We start from the raw sequence: 7,056 nt of genomic DNA, 5'->3' as shown, positions 1-7,056 counted from the left end.
AGATTCAGATCTGATTCCCAGTCAATGCTCTATACACTGGACCAAACTTCCACTCATAGGACTATATTCCACCCCAATTCAGGAAACCTTTCCTTTTTAGCACTTAAGCATATGCTTAAATACTGTTGAAGTCAACAGGCCACATTAAAAGTGCATGCTTAAGTGTTTTGCTGAATTTTTGCTGTAGTCAGCTGCACAGGGAAGTAAGGGGGAGTAGAGCCTTATTCCTCTCTTTGGCCCTGCTCAGATTGTGACTGGCTGTGGGGAAGAGACGAGGAGAGTAGAGGCTGCTCCCCACTGCAAGCAAATGGGCAGGTCAGGAGCAGAAAGGAGAAAGACAGGGAGTGGAAGCTATAGAGTGGAAGCAGCCGAATAGGGGGGTTGTGGATTGCAATAGTGCCTAGATCTGGGGTTTAGATGCCTACTGGTATGTCTGCACAGTGCTTTAAAGTTGTGGCTTGGGCTGGAGGTTGGTCTCTGAAGTCCACCCCAATCAGTGGGCTTCAGAACCCAAGTCAGAATGTCTACACTGCTATCTTTAGCATGGTAGCACGAGCCCTGTGAACCTGCCATGGGGTGCATGGACATCCCTGTGCCCCTTTGTGGATCTGGTCATTACTTCTTCCCCTGCCTACACCCTGAGAAAGGGGGAAGCAGAGGAGGAATTGTGACTTTTTATTGCTATATCAACAGCAGTTACGAAACTCCCCCCCCCCCACCCCGAGTTTCATACCACATTTGGGTGATGTTTGCAGCAGGAGGGCAGATGCTGCCCCTCCTCCCACCACTGTCCTGCCCCACTGCAGTCTGAAGGCACAGCGCTGCCCCCACCCCACCACAGAGCTTGGGACCAGGAGCCTGCCTCCTGATTTGCTGTGCAGATTTAGGCAGGGGCTGATGTCGGGGTGTCCCTCTCGCCCTGCCCATGTCCCTCACCCCCTGCCCATGCTGAGCTGGGGTCAGGGGACAGGGAGCCTGTCTGTGCTGGTGCCTCTGGCTCAGGAGTGGGAGCTGCCGGCTGCTGCTGTACTGAGCAAGCATTCAGGCGCCTGAGTGTTCAGCTTAAAGAGACAGCGCGCTGACACACACACACACAAACAGTCTCCCGCACACACTCCCCCCAACACATACACAGTCCCCCAGTACACTATCTCTCCCCCACACTGTCTCTCTCTCACACACACACACATACACACACATGCACAGAGACAGGCCCCTCCCAAAAACACACACACTTTCTCTTACACACGTATTTTTATTGTTGTTGGTGGTGTTGTTGCTTCTTGGTACTTCCTGTTAAAATGCACATATATTCTCTGTAATTTTATTCTTTCAAAGTTTGTTAAGGATTGCAGTACTGTTATATTAGTTTTTTGACTGGTCTGTGTCTTTCATAATTTTATTTCTCTCTTATGCTTAAATTTAATTCTTTGTGTAGTGAGTTCTAAAATGCCTAACCTGTCCTGGCTACAGTAATTATCATTATTACTTTTATTACCATATTGTGCTTTGTCATTCATTAGTTAAAATGGTACAATCAAATAATAGTACACTTCTAGAGTGTAAATTTAGCTTGTACTCACCTTAGCAGTGCCAGTTTAAAAACAAAAACAAAAACATTGGCTAAACACACAATTTTAGTCACTGTGCAGATGAAGGTCGCCCATTAACACAGAGAAAGTAAGCAGATTTTATTTCTATTTATTTATCCCTACTAAAGATAGTGTACAAGGTATCAAACCTGTGTTTCAGATATCTGTATTAAGGCTTCAAAACTGATACCTCAAGGTTTGGGATTGGGAATATCTTGCTGAATTATCTCCTGATAGTTCTAAATTTCCATATTAACTTAAAATATGCTTTAATTGATGTTTGCATATATTTTTTCTTTCTTTAGATAGGAATTAATACAGTGCTCCTGTCAGCTAATTTCTACGTTATTATCTGCACACAAAAAAACTACCCTAGAGTTTTCTAAGTAGCACCTGAAATCACAGTTAAAGATGTGTCGTCCCTCTCACTACCAAAATCTGAAATGGTCCCCCTGCCATGCTGCCCAGCAAGTGGGGGATTAGCGCCACAGCTGTGGTCTTTCCTCAGTTCTGGCAAGGGAATAAGCATGCACATAGCCATGTCATTCAACAGTATAAGGGAGGTTCTCACTTCCTCTTACTCCCTGCAATGGGGGTGTAGCCTAAGACACAATTTAACCCAAGACTTTGATTTTAAATTCATGGGTAAACTTGGATAGTCTAGCCCACACAGCTAAGCAAACTGTGGGCTAGACTATGACAGACTACGAGCATGCCGAGCATGCACAGGAGAGTCCAAGGGAGTAAGAACCCGCCTTTGCATGGTTGTGCACTCTACGTCACAATCTACCAGAAAGCTGAGGTAAAGCACTTAAACTGAGGATCTCAAGACACTATAAAGCATGAATTGAGAGCCAGATTTTGATACCTTTACTGGCTTTGATTAGCACCCTACTTCATGAGTAGTCTCATTGATTTCAGTAAGACTACTCTAAGAGTAAAGAGGATACCAAACATGAAAAAGGATACCAAATCTCTTTACACATAGGCAAATCAAGGACCAGAGAAGTTAAGTAACTTTAGACCTGGTTTACACTACACAGTTAGTTGACGTAAGTTGCCTTTTATTGACCTAGCTGTGCATTTAAATTTGTCTCCTGCTGCTGTATGTGCCCTCTTATGGTGACACAGGAACACCACCTCCCTAAACACTGTTGAGTGGTGATTGATGTATTGAGGTAATTGCATTACCTATGTCAGTTCTAACAGTCCTCCAGCAGCTGTCCCACAATGCCTGTCACTGACTGTTCTTGTCACAGTTATGAATTCCACTACCCAGGGTTCAGAGAGACCAGAAGCCAACTCCCCACCTTAATAACTCTGCACATTTTAAATGCTTTTTTTTCTGATTGCCCAGCTTGGCAAGTATACCTAGCAGCTCTCCCTTGTTGTGTGCAACTGCCCACTTCACCTCCACTTCCACCCCAGCAACAGCTTTTCTCCCATTGGCTCACAGATTTTATGCAGGACACAGCAGGCAGCTATAACAATTGGGATTTTTTTTCTCACAGAGATCCAATCTTGTGAGTAAACAATGCCAGTATCCCTTATATCTACCAAAAAGCACAGTCAGTTGTCAGTCTGCAACTATTAAGCCAGTAGTTTGAATCTTTCCATGGTGCTGTCAAGATGCTCTGTGTATGACTTCATGAGCTAGCGACCAAGGAGTAGGCTGAGTCCCCCCAGGATCACTACTTGCATTTCAATATTGCCAGTAGTAATCTGCCAGTTGGGAAAGAATGACCCTGCTTGCAGTTTTCTGAACAGTCCTGTGTTCTTAAAGATACAAGCATCACGCATCTTCCCTGACCAGCCAACACTGATGTCAATGAAGCATCCTTAGTGATCCACCAATACTTGGATAACTATAGAAAAGTAGCCCTTTCTTTTGATGTACTCTGTGGTAAAGTGGGCTGGTGCTAAAATACAGGTATGCATGCCATCTATCACCCCACTGCAGTACAGGAACCTCATTACTGCAAATCCATCCAGTATGTCCTGCACATTGCCGAGAGTCACAGTCCTGCATAGTAGAAAAGAATTAATGACCCCATAAACATGACAACGGCCCGAACTGTGGATTTTCCAACTCCAAAAGGATTTCCAGTAGCAATTCGGCGTTGCAAGCTTCCACAGTGGAATCGCTTCTCAACTGTCAGTGCATCTCTCAATCTGGTATCCCTGTGCTGGAGGGCTGTGGCAAGCTTGGCACACAGATCCAGAAATGTGGCCTTTCGTATCTGAAAGTTCCACCACCACTGCTTGTTGTCTCAAACCTGCATTATGATGCAGTCCCTACCAGTCAATGCTCATTTTTGGGGACCAGAAGCAGCTTTCCACCATCTGCAGCTGCTCCATAAACACCTCCTACAACCTTGAATTGGTTTTTGCTATGTCTCACAGCAATCTGTCCTCCACAAAATCTTCATATTCCTCACTGCTGCAGTTCTTCTTGCAGCTCTACATGTACTGTAGGATCATACATCCTGTGTTTGCAACACTCATGACAACAGGGAAGAGCTGTGTAGCCTCCATGCTTCTGTCAGACAGTGAAAAGTGCCATAAGGGTTTGTGGGGTTATTTTAAAAGGTGCAAAAATTATGGGATGGAGAAAGTTACACAATGGGAACTTGACCCTTCACTCCCTGTCACCCCTGCACAATTTGTTTCTACCCTACCATGCATTGCCCACATTTCCCAAAAGAGAGTGTGCTGGACAATGGCAAGTTGCACACTGGGATACCTACCCACGGTGCACCTCACTGTGCATGGACACAAGCACTCCTGGTGAGTACATGCAGTGCCAGTACAAGGAGCCAAGTATGCATGCGCACAAGTGATATACTAACTGCGGCAGCTTTATGCCAACATAACTTGCCTCAACCAAAGTTTGTAGAGTAGACATGGCCAAGACAAGTTATTTGCAGAATCTGTGAGAGAACCCAAGATCCTTGACTCCCAGTTCCCTATTCTAATCACTAAATGGTAGGATCAGTATAATAGCAGTGATTGTAATTTACAAGTGTTATCCAAAGAGCACTTTTCATGGTGTAATGATAATTTGTACAGCAATTTCCCTCTCATTAAGTGAGGGATATTTCACCTTACAACATTTAAAAATAATATTTTCTTGCTGCCTATTCTCCTCACAGTAGTTTGCTGTGATACTGGCAGTGAAATACATCTGTTATCTGTAACACAAAATATATTTGTGAAAAGGAGAAAAGCAATCTCGATGTTTTAAAGATAAAGTAACCAGGATTCTTCCTCAAGCAATGACAAGCTAGAGATCTGCACAGTACAATATATTGTGCTAAGGAAATAATAACACAGGATGTCTCTGAATGGAGTGATACTTGACTCCTCCCTCAGACAGATCACCTATTTCCATCCCTTGCTACTCACACACCCTCCAAATCACAGACCATGATGGCCTTACCTCATGTAAATAGTACCATGTCAGCACTTGGTCATGTAAATTTAATTGCTATTGACTGAGCTTTAGCTGGTTTCCACAAACCATCCAGAAGTCCAATGGCATGAAGATAAATCACCAGGTCACCAGGTCCAGATGGTATTCAACCAAGAGTTCTGAAGGAATTCATAAATGAAATTGCAGAACTACTAACTATGGTATGTAACCGGTCACTTAAATCAGACTCTGTACCAGATAACTAGAAGATAGCTAATATGATACAGAATTTTTAAAAAGTCTCCAGAGACTATCCATGCAATTTCAGGCTGGTAAGCCTAACCAGTACCAGGCAAATTGGCTGAAACTATAGTAAAGAACAGAATTATCAGTCACATTGATGAATATGATTTGTTGAAGAAGAATCAATACAGCTTTTGTAAACAGAAATAATGCCTCACCAATCTATTAGAATTCTTTGAGGGTGTCAGCAAGTATGTGGACAAGGGTGATCTGGTGGATATAGTGTACTTGGACTTTCAGAAAGCCTTTGACAAGGTCCCTCACCAAAAGCTGTTAAGCAAAGAAAGCTGTCAAGGGATAAGAGGGAAGATCCTCTAATGGACCAGTAACTAGATTAAAAAACAGGAAACAAAGGGGTAGGAAAAAATGGTCACTTTTCAGAAGGGAGAGCAGCAAATAGTAAATAGTGAAAGTGAATAAGGAAGTGTTATTCACCCCTTCACATAACATAAGAACCAGGGGTCACCCAATTAAATTGATAGGTAGCTGTTTAAAACAAACAAAAGTCAGTACTTCTTCACATAATGCACAGTCAGCTTGTGGAACTCGCTGTCAGGAGATGTTGTGAAGACCAAAAATATAACTGGGTTCAAAAAAGAATTAGATAAGTTAATGGAGGATAGGTCCATCAATGGCTACTAGCCAGGATGGTCAGGGATGCAATCCCATGCTCTGTGTCTCCCTAAGCCTCTGACTGCCGGATGCTGGGATTGGATCACTCAATAATTGCCCTGTTCTGTTCATTCCCTCTGAAGCATCTGGCACTGGTCACTGTCAGAAGACAGGATACTGAGCTAGATGGACCATTGGTCTGACCCAGTATGGTAGTTCTTATAAGTTCTGCTCCAACCAGCAATTAGTCTATAAGTGTGGAGGAGAATAAACCATGGTCAGCACCAATTCAAGAAAAGTGAAAGCTGCTGTTGTGTTTACCACCCCATTAAAAATCAGAAATCCTATTTCAGATTTCAGTCTTAGAAGTAGCCATCGAGGCAACTTTCAGGCAAAGTTACAGAACATTAAAAAATAGAGGTACTAATGTTAAGATGCGTAAATACCCCATTCCCTGAAGGAGCACCAAGAGATCTGACTAGATTCCCTTCTCATCCATCATAAAAAAAAAACCAAAAAAATTGAATAAATAAGTCTAAAGTAAATATAAAAAACACAATGTAAAAATTTGCTTGTGCAGCGTTTAGCTGCTACATGGATGGACAGTATAGAAAAACCTTTGTATGAAGTTTACTAAACAATTATTGAAATTGTGTGCCCTCCTTCCTTGTAATAATCTAAATGTTACTTCAGGAGAATACATATTCCACTAATAATGATCCCCTATCCTATTAACCTTCTCACATCACCAATGGTAAATAACCATCTTGTCACCAAACAGAGCCCATGAAAATCCCAAGAAAGGAGCTGAAAAATGTTTTGATATTGAATCCCAGCCTGAGGCTAATGACTATTGAACCTTGTAGAGGAAGCATCAGCCAAGACTGTCCTGAATTGTTTATGCTTTTTTCTAAACCCAGAATGTATCTGTGTCCATTCACCTCTTTCTTATGCTACAGGCTGAGATCCTTCTCTCACTGATGAGAAAGGCAAATCTTCTCACTGACTTCAGTGGGAGAGGGACCAGATCCAGTAGAACAATTATTGGTATGCATGTGGAAATCAACAGTTTAGAACATAGTCTTTATTATTCCAGATCAGTGACTATAAAACAGAATTTTATTTTTATTACTCTTC

Source organism: Emys orbicularis, chromosome 5 (assembly GCF_028017835.1).
Source record: "Emys orbicularis isolate rEmyOrb1 chromosome 5, rEmyOrb1.hap1, whole genome shotgun sequence".
NCBI classification, from domain to species: domain Eukaryota; kingdom Metazoa; phylum Chordata; order Testudines; family Emydidae; genus Emys; species Emys orbicularis.
Note: the sequence above shows the minus strand (reverse complement) of the source record.